We start from the raw sequence: 13,229 nt of genomic DNA on the forward strand, positions 1-13,229 counted from the left end.
CACAGCCTAAGAAAGTGTCAAAAATAAGCTCACTTGCCCCTCATTTGCCTAAAATCATGGTGGCCTGGACACTCCTCCTGTGAACCAGGAGTGATCAAATATTCCTGCTGTTAAAGTGTTCTGCTTCTCCAATTTGAGCCCTACTGGCTGTGAGGTATGGATTCTTTAAGTGATTTGGAGTCATGAGAAAACCCAAGCAAATATGGGCTAGCCTCTGCAGGGATTTGAAGAACTCATTTAATCCAAAGGATCCCTATTCTCACTTGATGGAGGTCAGGAACCTAAAACAAGAAGGCAAAAAAATTCATCCACAATGACTTCTCTTTTGGCCATTTCGGTTTGGGAAGCACATGGGATTTTTATTCAGATCCATTGGGTGCTGAGAATCTAATCACACCCTCACACAAGGACCAGAGACTGATTCAGACACATCCCATTCCAAAGCAATTAAGCAAAGAGCTACAGGTGAAGCCCATTCATTTCCATATGAAAACAGTTTTCTTCAGGCTTCACAAAGGGTTGGCATGAGGCAAAGACCTTCCTGACATTCAGGGTAATTGAATCAGAAGTAAGCAAATGGCCCAAGAAGGGTTTCTTCACTGAGACTTTACTGGTCACACTGATATCTGAGTTTTCTGAGATGCTCTCATTCTCTTCAGCTATCCAGTACATGGCCATGTCACAGAGCCTTGTGGTGTTACATATCTGGGACACAAAACCATGAGCGTATTCTGTAGAGTGGCCAGAATTCATGAAGAAAAGAGTAACTTAAGAAGACAGTAGGTGTTGCCCATCCATAAGGCAAAGTGAAGTCCATTAATCAATTGGGCAGTATTAATGTGGGGAAGCTTTCTACTAGAGAAAACAAGTCCATTGATGCATTCTCTTTTCTAATGTCTACAACCACATATACAGTGGGATACACAGACATAGAAACCCTCACAATGTCAAAGGACTTACTAGAAACAGTCCACTCCACACCAAAAAAAAACGCCTTTCCTACCTATTCTCAGAACATGAGAAAAAAACCACAAACTCACACCCACAACGGCAAAGCCACCTCCTTCCCCCAAGTAGGTATTTGACTATCCAGAGTGTCTTCTGACTGGTGGGCCATATTATGTTCCCACGAAATGGCCTGTCCTGTCTCAGATCTGGTCTCCTTGGCCAACTCTGTGAAGTTGTCAGGAGACAGCGGTGAGCCACTACCTGCTTTCTCAGGGAAGGTACCTCTTCAGAGATCTGCTGGCATTTGGCCATCCTCACATCAGTAGGTACCAAGAAAGACTGACTCTGTTCTTGGGAAAAGCAAACAAGTTAGCCCAATGGGACTAGGACTGGGTCTGGCTCTGGGTGCCTGGCTTCCTGGATCCCAAGTTCAGAGAATTCCATCACCAAGGAAGTGAGAAGAGGTCACTTCCTTCAGGAACTGAATGAGGTCACTGCCTTGAAAACCACTTTGTCCTAACAGTTGCTTCCAAGGTTCCCATGAGATGAAGGCTGCCCAAACATCCTGTGACACATTCAGAAGTTAGAATGGAATATCAACCTTAGGCACCCGGGAACAGCTCTCCACACAGGCCTGGTTTCTTCCAACTTCTCTACAATAAGAAGAGAGAGGCTGATTTAGACCCATCAATTCATCCTGACCAGGTTGTTTGCCATGGAAGATTTCTATTGCTCTCTCAGGTCCTACATAGCTGCATAAATCTTCTCCAAGGATCATTTCTCCATGGATCTTTGAGGTTCTCAGAAGGTGGAAGATCACCTACATTCCTATATTGTAAGACCAACTCTGCCCTGCTTTTCTGTAAGTTATATTGAGGGAACAGTGTATGTTTAGGGTTAATAACATGTTTGATTTGGGTTACGAATCATTTTGCGAGATGAATAATGGTATTGGCAACCTTCGATATTTACAAGAGTATATAGGTGAAATATAAGTATGAAAGCAGAAAATTAGGAAAGATTTGAAGCCCAGAAGGGAATTGGACCCTTAAGTGGTATTCTTAGCTTTGAGTTATGTGCTGCACAGTTGTCTCAGATAAATCAATATACAATGGCATAGGACCTTGTACCTTGGATGATTGAATGTTGAAGAGAACATCCAGTCAAAAAGCGATATTCAGTACGATGAGGAAGGTAATCGTTAGGTTTAGAATGAAGAGTGAGTATAGGATTTGGACAAAACGTTTTTTAGCAATAGGGTTTCGGTTAGAGAGTGAGTGTAAATGTCAGCACATGTGAAGAGTCAGTCATAATGATGAACTGGGAAAAATATGAGGGAAAGCAGATATCAATAAAGACATTAGGAAATCAAGCAAAGTACAAAGTGAGTGATAGGATTAGACATTTTCAACAGGCTTGAGGTTGAACTTATAATCTTAGGAAGAAACAAATATGTAGTCACCAATAGGATTGACATTTGAGAGCATTAGGCAACCTGGACATGTATGTATTTAGTAATCCATGCTCACTTTTCATTTAGGCTTTGGTACAATTGAAAGTGTGACCTTTGCTTTTTGTGTCCAGAATATTTCTGTGATAAAATGTATATGTATATCACGTGACATGAGTATTTCTTCCACCATTTCCAGAAGCAATATTTTGAGAACATATAAATTTGTATTGGGGTACAAATAGGTATACACTCTGTGTATGAATATAGCAATAACGCATGAATAGACCATACTGGGAATAAATAATATAACTGGATCCACTTTAAATAATGGATTGAATGGATATCTGAAAATATATAAGAAATGTTATAATGATACACAATCAATCATTCCAACCAGTTATATATCTAATGGTCATCTTAGGGTTATGTTTTATCATGAAGGGTGTGTGAGTTTTGCTTAAAAATTGATCATGGAAATCGAAAATAATATATTTGAAAAAAAGTCTCATGAAAAGACCAGTCAAGAAACATAGGGAAATACATGTGTTCTGGAGCAAGAAGTGATTGAAAGTGAAACAAATGCCTATAAATTTCCTAAGTAGTGGATGAAATATATATCCTATGATGTGTATAAACTGAAGAAATAGTAATGTACCAGTGTTGAATAATAATTAATGTCAAAATACACATCATGTCCCATAGGAATCTACTTGCATTGATGTTAAACTAGGTCAGTTAATGTAGAAATACTAGGATTTGTTTGTACCTTTCACTGAAGTTAGTTTTCAGTACTAGAAAACAAATATGTATTTCAGGTGGATGAATATTTCTGAGAATAATCTTGTGAAAAGTTGAATATTAATCCACATACATGAACATGAATGAATTTAGGGAGTGTATATAAGACACATATATTTCATATTTTGAAAAATCTAGAGATTTATATATTGTGTGTTTGTGTGTGTGTGTGTGTATATATATATATACACACACACACACAAACACACACAAAGACATTCAAAAGTAGAATTATATATGCCAATCGAATTTCACCATGAAATATATATCATCCACAGATCCAAAAATATTGATTTTACTGAACATGGATTTATGTATAATGTTATTAAACTAGGAAGCTCACCATTAGCTGGAATTTTCAGTTCCAACAGCGTTTAGGTGGAGTGATCTCTTCTCACAATTTGTATCTGCAATGTCAGGCACCTCACAAAAATGTACGTGTGATATCAGGTAGGATTCTATATGTGCATATAAAAATTAATGTGCTGAATAGGTTACAGCGAAAGGGAGATAGGAATTCACATATTTGTTAACTTTAATACACATATAAAACAATTTCAATTAAAAAATGACTAGATTTATAACACCTACCATTTATCTTGCAAAAGGCAAGTCCAATATACACCATGCCTCCTCTGAACTGCTTATATTTCAATTCCGTTTGGGTTATTTTTCTCCATCATATTAGTATTTGTAGTTAGCGTCTAGAAGGGTATGGGTTATTGTCAGGAATTCAGTATTTCAATTGGAAAATTGGAAAGTGAATCCAATGTGTATGCAATTATGTGCTGCACAATATTCTTCCCACTCTCATCCAGAACAATGGCTTGACATTACCTTCGCCCCAAGTAAGACACAATTAGAGAAGAAGAGTTAGAAATTCTGTGAATACATATCTGGAATGGAAAATGCTCAGGAGTTCACAACCTTGGAGGTGGTAGAGGATTTTCCAAAAGTAAGGGACAGGGTTGATCACCCAACATGATCTTTCATTAAATTGTGAGCCATCTTGCCACAAAGCCATGAAAAGATAATTTTTGCTTTAGTATAAATTACTGCAAATTCTGAACCTGCTTAGAATGCCTGACCATGTTTTGAACTCACCCATGCCTGGCTCTCTGACCAGATAACAGCCCATTCTGAAACTTTAATGACACCTCATAAATATTCGCCTTCCCTGGCCAGACAACGACCCTCTCAGAGGCTCTAATGGTCCTCATAATTTCTGATGCTGGGGCCAGAAAAAAAAATGTAAACTACAATTAGTGTGATGCTTGTCAAAGTTCTGTTTTCTGTAACCCTCCTTTTTTGTAACTTTCTGGGCTATAAAGCTGGGCTGTAGGAAAGGTGGGGTTGCTGTCTTGTTCCCGCCAGTTTGAGAGGGAGAGGCAGCCTGGCTGCTTGAAATATTAAGCTTGCCTTAATTTGATTTTAATTGGAGTCAGTGGTCTTTTCTTGTGTCCTGGACTAACATTTTGGAGTTCCCCAGCAACATGACCCGACCAGATCACAAAGCCAGACTGCTGGAAATTCTGAAGCTGGCCTATCCTCCAGGACTCCGGGCTGGAGAGCCAAGTTCCAAAACCTTGGAATGAGCCTTCAGTCCATGGATCACTGCAGTGAACCATCGCACTAAAACTATTATCAAGCACCTGGTGGAGGAGGCCTTCATAGGTAAGAGGCGCCTTTATAACATCTGATATCCGGTTAAGGGAGTACTCTTCTGATGACAGAGAGGTGGCCTGGGAAGGCTCACATATACTCCTGTCTGGGACAGTAATAGGAATCCTTCTTTCCTCTGTTCTGTTCTGTAGGGAATACCTCTGAAAGTGTAGAGAGGTGCCGACTGGCATGCAGGAGCTCCTACCCAGGAGCTTTAGCAAGACGCTGCATTGCTCCTCTGGTTTTCTGTTTATTTGCCGAGTTTCTGTTTTTTTGTGTGTGTGTGTTTTGTTCTGTGTTCTAAATGTTTTTTATTTGTTTGTTTTTGTGCGTTTTGTTGTGTGATTTCTGTGGTAAAAACTTAAGGATATTGGACTTGAAAATGGGTAATAAATCATGTAAGCCTGACACCCCTTTGGACTGTGTTTTAAAGAAATGTGATGCACTATACCCGCCTTTGTTAAGCAGGATGAGAGAAGCCCCTAGCTGGCTGTCTGGAGCACACCCACGGCAGAGGGCAATGCCTGCTGGGGACCTAATAACTGAGTATCTCCCAGGTTAACAAGTGAAACTCCTTTAAAACCCCTTGTCCCTCCAGATCAAGAGAGTCACAACTTTGGACAAAGTCCCCTGTTTTTCTCCTTTGTTAGCAAAGCAGTAAACCTCCCTTTTACTTTTTCTCAAACCCTGTCCTTATATTAAATTGGTATTAATTGGCTTCAAGGTCCGGAACCGAAATTTAAGTTACAAATTTTGATACCGCCCCTGACCCTGGAATTTTTGAGAGCTAACTACTGAAATGTTAGGAGATTCAGCGTGCTTGGGGTGGAACCGAACCAGAGGAGCTTATCCTGTAAGTAAAAGACGGGACTGAGGGACTCCCAGCAGCTGCCGAAGTCCTGTTGCTTCAGTGAATTCCCTCCTTCCTTCCCTGCACTGTAAGTATTATGCCACCTCTGTCTTCTTAAAAAAGAGAAAAAGAAAAAGGAGACACTAAATGCAGTAAAGTCACCATGGAGACCTTTGATATTGCATTTCAGGTTCCCCCTCTGTGAAAACATCTGATGCCCTTGTGGGGACATATATCGTGCCACTGGTGTAGGAGATTTTTCTCTTTTCTGCTGTTTTAAAGGCTTCTGTCCTGTCAGCCATAGTCTGGAGCTCCTTTCTGTCTGTCTTTTGTCTTTGTTTCTGGCCATTTAAGACATGTGCAATAATGTGTTGATATTATAAATTGTTTCTTGTGAATGATCTTAGCTGAATGTGTGTCTAAAGGATGATGTTTTATTGTAACAATATGGTATCTGAATGGGTTTTTGAAGCATTGCACAGTCTTGAAGTTAAAAGTCGGGTTTAGGTAATTTTTTAGTTTATGATTTCAGATAATTCATGCCAGAGAACTTAAATACTTAAAATGGAAAACTAAAGAATTCTACTTCCAAGTTGGCAAGTAACTTCCCAATCATTCAGTCTTTTTTTTAACCAATTTTTAATTGGGTAGCCTGGGAAAATGTCACAGTGTGTATCAGTGTATTAATTTGGACAAGGATAGTAAATCATAGTATGGTATCTGTTGACAAAAAAAGATGTTAAGGTATAAAATTTTGTGAATTGTATCTTAAAATTGTATCATAATTTTCAACATCCTCACCTGAAAATTATGGTTAAAGTGCCTTAGGCCTGAGTTGTCTGCTTAGAATAGCAGTTTTGTCCAGCTCCTTCCAGAACTCAGCCAGGACTTATGTTGAAATGTAAATGAAAGAAGCCTGCAAACTCAGTAGGAGACTGATCTGATGTCTAAGTGGGAAAAAAAAAGGTATATCGTATGGTATTTACTAATTACTGGCCAGTCATTTTTTCTAGGACTTTCATTTTTTTCCTTAGATTCTGTATTTTTTTTGAGCTCATTATTTTGATCCTACAGAACTAGGTTAATATTTTTCTGATCAGTTCTATATTTGACCAACAGTGGAGTTTTGAAACATTTCAATGGAGATTTCACCTGCGAAAAGCTACAAGGCCTTACTATTATTATTTGTGCACACTTTTGTTATGTGTTGTATGTCTATATATCCATATGTTCGTATATCATATATGTGATATACAAATTAACATATATAAGGAGCGATCATTAAAAAAAAGCACTCATAAAAACAAATTTTAAAAAGTGGATTCAAAGATCTTTAATTCACGTGATTTAAATGATTCACTTTAAATTTGGATAAGCAAATAACAATAAATGTCTTTAAATTTAAGCTTACAAGTTTTTCTAGCTGCTCAAAAATCTAATAAAATATTAATGTCTATAAAATGTCTAATATGCCTTGGTTCTAGGAATTTTCCTTTAACAAAGAAATGGTTTACACTGTTCAATACATTTCTCTAATATTTTGATAAATAAGTGAAGTAAATTTGATATGGGATTACTCATTCATGAGTACTTTTGTTAGATATCTGATTGATTTAGTAAGGTCTGTATAAGTTTGTTCTAAAGTCTGTATAAGATGGTAAAAATCAGACATGTGATAAAGGGACACAAATTTCTTAAAACAAAAGTTTACCCATAACATTGTGTTTATAAAGTTTTATTTTTCTAGAACAAGCAACCATAAAAATTAAACAACTGATTAAATAAGAACTGTTATTTTAGAGCACTCTACTGACATTTCTTTAAAAGCTAAACTTGGTTAATGTAAAAACATCAATGTCATTGTGATGCTATTAATGTGCTCATATCTTCCAGGTATACAATTCTGTAAGGTAGAAACTTTAAAAGAGCATTTCATCAAGCTGGTGTTCTGAAGTTGTATGGTAAAAATATATATATATTGGGGATTTATTTACTTGTTATCAATAAGATATATAAAGTTTTATGTTACTTTTTACATTGGGAAAAAATTTAAATATATTTTTAAGTTAATGAGCGCCTAATCTATGTAAAGGTTAAAAACTTTCAGCCTTTCTTTAATTCATGTTTTAAATGTGATATCATATGGTGTTAGCTAATATTCATGAGACCTCAAACAATTTATGTAAACTGTGTAAAATGATATTTAAAAAACAAAGATCAGCTTTAGAACTAAAACACTTAAGATTTATATAGAGCCCTGCCTTACCTGAGATAAGGCTCTGTGTCTCATCTTACAACATGTGAGAATAACTACGAAAGCAGTAGGTCAGATGTTATTTAATTTAAAGTTATGTTTTTCTGTCAAGATTACTAGGATCTCAAAAAGGGGATATAATATATAACTCAGTCTAAAATTCAGGGTAGCTATTACACGAACTAAGTATTTTTACTCTTGTTAATTTTATTTTGAATTTCCTTATAAGTTAACTAAAGATTCCCTGTTAGTGTTTTACAAAAGAGTTGCTTTTAGAACACAACATTGGTTAATTTAAGATAATAAGTCATCACCTACAAGACAGACAGAAAAATACAGATCCCAAATAATAAAAAGATAAATAATTTTAAATTATAGACATTAAAGCACAGTACTCTTAATATAAGGCTGTTAAAATTTATTTGCTGGATGTTTAAGATTAGGATTTAAAATTTAATTTAAATGAAAAGGGACAATAAAACAAATATTTGGCTCTTGCCCTCTGAGTCAGTCTGTATCCAGGGAACAGGAGACTTCTCTAAAGAACTTTGCAACTCTGAGCCACATAACCTCCTGATCAGGAAGATTAATGAGACCACTGGAGAACAGAAAGCCAATCAGTGCATTTTCTACGAAGAAGAGAGTCATCAGAGAAGGGAGATATTCCTGATGCTTCCGAGAGAAGCCACATGGTCAAGCAAGACCTGGACTCACCTAGCGCAAATGGCACTAGCAGAACTGAGAAGCTGCTCTCAAGTTTCCCCAGGAATGACTCCCATAAAATCTCAGCTGACTGTTAACAATAGATAGAAACAAAAGTCAGTTTTACTGCTTCATCTTAAACTCTTAGCAAAGACAGATAAACCCAAAATACAGCCATTCCTGGGCATTTTAAAAAATAATAGTTATAATAATATTTTAACGTATACACTTTATGGTAGCCTCCCAAAATAAGTAAGACTGGAGGCTACAAAGAAGGATTCTCAGACAGTAATGCCTGATGAGTATAAAAAGAGACTATCAAGAGGAGGTACCAGAGGCAGAAGTTTTTTGTTTAAGGCCTACAGATATTCCTAACCTACACAGGTAGGCTTGGTGTTTGCTAGTACGATTATCCATCCCTGAATAACAGAATTAAAGGTTTCTCTATTACACACAGAGGTCATACTAGTAAAAGGAATTTGCAAGATCAGATGACATTAAATTATTAAACTGTATCTTATGGGGTGAAACAACTGTGACACTAAAAGTTAAGTTGAAAGTCCTGATAACTGGGGATATTGAAGACAGATGAGGGGACATCTATACAGTGACATGTTTCAGCTGCTGCAACATTTATTCAGTACTCATGGTTTTTGTTTCTCTCATAGAAGAACCCATCCCCAGATGACTTTACAAACTGTTCTACCACAACCAGACTTCAAACCGAATTGACTTCTAAAAGGCAACTCATATCCCTCATGCTGTGCCCCCTCATGTCACCCTCTCTCAACTCAGAAGAAGCCAAAATGAGTGACGACTCTCTTCTTACAACAATGGAGCCAAAAATAGATAGACTTTCATTTTAAGTAATTAATTAAGTCAGGTAAAATCAGGGAGACTGGTTTTGTGTGAGTTCAAAAAATATGGAGACTGTTACGTGAGGTATTAAAATTCCCTCAGTGCTCTTCCCCTACCCTATCAAAGATTTGAAAGGGACACATTAGAAAAGGGGGGAATGATATACCCAACCTGATCTTTTATTAAAATTTGGATCCATCTTGCCACAAAGCCATGAAAAGAAAATTTTGGCTTAACTATAAATTACACCAAATTCTGAAAATGCTTGGAATGCCTGCCCGTGGCCTTGAACTCACCCATGCCTGGCACTTTGACCAGGAACAGCCCTCTATGAAACCTTATTGACACCTCATAAATATTGGCCTTCCCTGGCCAGATAATGACCCTCTCTGAGGTTCTAATGGTTTTCATAAATTGTGATGTTGGGGCCAGCAAAAAAAAAAAAAAAAAAAAAAATATATATATATATATATATATATATATATATATATATATATATATATATATATATATATATATATAAACTACGATTAGTGTGATGCTTGTCAGAGTTCTGATATTTGTAACCCCCCTGTAGTGTAAAATTCTGGGTTATAAACCTGGGCTGTAGGAAATTTGGGGGCTGTCTTGTTCCCACTGTTTTGGGAGGGAGAGGCCACCTGGGCAGTGGAAATTATAAGCTTGCTTTAACTTGATTTTAATTGGAGTCAGTGGTCTTTTCTTGCATCCTGGTCTAATAGGTAAACGCTATCAAACATGCAGCTCTGCCGGCCTAAAGACTTCCTTAGAAACTGCCTCTGAGGATGGGCACTTGACATATATGTTGTTGTCAGGAGCTTTAGCTTTCTTTCTAATGAGACCATCAAAGCTGGATCTGCATCTATGTGACGTGGAGGACATGGTTTCTTATTTTCCAAAGGACATGAGGCAGCAGTGCTGAATTCACTCTTTGTAGGTAAACTGTGGCCACTGAAGGCTAAGTGACTCCCCGTGTGGACTGTGAAGCCATTTGGTCATCCTCCACTTTTCATGGTGTTTCTTGCTGCTGCACTGGGAGTTTGTTATTTGCTTCACAAAATACAAGGAATTCAGCTGGGACACAGTGCTGGAGAGAGTTCTGTCACATGAAATAGATGAGGGTCTGCAGGAGAATGCATCAACCAGGCTTCTATCCCACATAGCTTGTCCCCTTGACCATAGCACCTGATTCTGAACATTATCCTGAAACATCTCCATATAACAAGATGCCTTATATGGAGAGTTATCAGACATATAAGTGATTCCTGGCTGCACAATGTCAGCCACAAGCCATTTGGAAGTCAATGTCAGATACACATGGCCCGACCACAGATGTTTTATCACACACCTGCACACCACAGCTCTGGGCCCACTACTCAGCAGGCTCCAACATACTGGCATCTCTGTTCTACATCATTTTCATGAAACCCAGTCAATCAAGGCACTGTCTGGTACACACTTCATCAGTAAGAGGACATTGAAAGGTTCTCCAGTGCCACCTGGTCATGAAAATTTCAAAAATTTCATTGTATTTATCTAGCCATTTTTCAAGGATGAAGTTGGAGAAATTGTGGGTTTCAATTCATTCAGAAACCATTAATGTTTGAGGAAGCACATTTCAAGGAAACTCTGGAGAACTCTCAGAGGCAAGGCTTCCCAAAGAGTGGCCAAAAGGACACATGAAGCCAGGCCCATTGAGGTCTACAATGTGAGGCCCATGTGTGTTATGACTGTCAACAATGGCTGCCAAGTCTTTCAGAATAAAATAATGTGATACCCTGGCAGAGATTGACAATGCTCTGCGGAAAGCCACCCTGGGCATTGATCTCAGTTTCCAAAGGCAACTCTCATGCGTGGTCTCCTAAAATCCCAACACAATTCATGGCAATACTTCTCTGAGGTCAGTTCCTGAACTCAGTCTGTAAGGGGAATCACACCAGAGTTCAAGCCACGTGGACCTAGTCATCTCTTCCAACCACCACACAAATGACCACAATTAAAACCAAAACACTCCCAAATGGCCCTCATCTTCTTCCACATAGACACTCTTCATAGCCTCTGACTGGAGGTTTCCATGAGGGGCACAGCCCAAGACAGTTTTCCAAATAAACTCCCTTGCCCCTCATTTGCCTAAAGTCAGGGTGGCCTGGACTCCCTTCCTGTGAACCAATAGTGATCAAATAGTCCTGCTCTTAATACTGCTCTGCTTCTCTAATTTGAGGCCTACTGACTGTCTGGTATAGATTCTTTATGTGAATTGGTGTCATGAGAAAACCCAAGCCCTTATGTGCTAGCCTCTGTAGGGCTTTGAAGAACTGATTTGACACAAAGGATCCCTATTCTCACTTGATGGAGGTCAAGAAGCTTACAGAGGAAGGCAAGAGACTTCGTCCACAATGACTGCTCTTTTGGCAATTTTCATTTTGCATGCAAATTGGGAAACTTTCTTTAGATCCATCAGGTGCTGAGAATCTAAGCCACTGCCTCACATAGGGCAAAGAGGCTTATTCAGCCACATCTCTTTCCAAAGCAATTAAGCAAAGAGCCACAGGTGATGCCCATTCATTTCCATTTGAAAACTCTTTTCTTCTGGCTTCACAAAGGGGTGGCCTGGGGCAAAGATCTTCCTGACATTCAGGACAACAGAACAATAGGTAAGCAAAAGGCCCAATGCAGTGTTTTTCCACTGAGACTTTAATGGTCACACTGATATGTGAGTTTTCTGAGATGCTTCTATTCTCTTCAGCTATCCAGTACATGGCCATGTAACAGATCTTGAAGGTGGTACATATCTTGGAAACCAAACCATGAGGCTATTCTGGAGAGTGGCCAGTATTCAGGAAGAAAACAAGAACTTAGGAAGATAGTAGGTGTTGCCCATCCATAAGGCAAGCCTCTCTCCATTCTTTAATTGTGCAGGATGAATGCTGGCAAGCTTTCTACTAGACAGGACACAACCATTGATGCATTCGCTTTTCAAATGTCTACAACCACAGATACAGTGGAATGCACAGACATAGAAACACTCACGTTGTCAAACGACTTTCTAGAAACATTCCAGTCCAAACAAACAAACAGTCTTTCCTACCTATTCTCAGAAAAGAGACAAAACCACAAACTCACACCAACACCCACAACCGCACCACCTTCCCCCAAGTATGTTGGTGAATATCTTGAGTGTCCTCTGACTGGTGGTCCATACTATATTCCCCAAAAATGGCCTGTTCTGTCTCAGATCTGGTCTTCTTCACCAACTCTGTGAAGTTGTCAGGAGCCATGGTTGAGCCACTACCTGCTTTCTCAGAAAAGGCTCCTCTTCAGAAGTCTCCTGGCATTTGGCCATTCTCACTTCAGTAGGTACCAACAAAGACTGACTCTGTCCTTGGTAAATCCAAACATTTGAGACCACTGGGACTGGGACTGGGACTGACTCTGGGTGCCTGGCTTCCTGGATCCCAAGTTCAGAGTGTTCCATCACCAAGGAAGTGTGTACTGATATTTGCTTCTAAGGGTCCCAGTAGATGGAGACTGCCCGTACTTCCTGTGACAGTTTCACAAGTTAGAATGGTATATCAACAATAGGCACCCGGGAACAGCTCTTCTCACAGGCCTGGTTTGGTTCATCTTCTGTACATTAAGAAGAGAAAGGCTGATTCAGATACATCTCTTCATCCTGACCCGGTTGT

The sequence above is a fragment of the Callospermophilus lateralis genome, unplaced genomic scaffold (genome assembly GCF_048772815.1).
Source record: "Callospermophilus lateralis isolate mCalLat2 unplaced genomic scaffold, mCalLat2.hap1 Scaffold_189, whole genome shotgun sequence".
Classification (NCBI taxonomy): Eukaryota; Metazoa; Chordata; class Mammalia; order Rodentia; family Sciuridae; genus Callospermophilus; species Callospermophilus lateralis.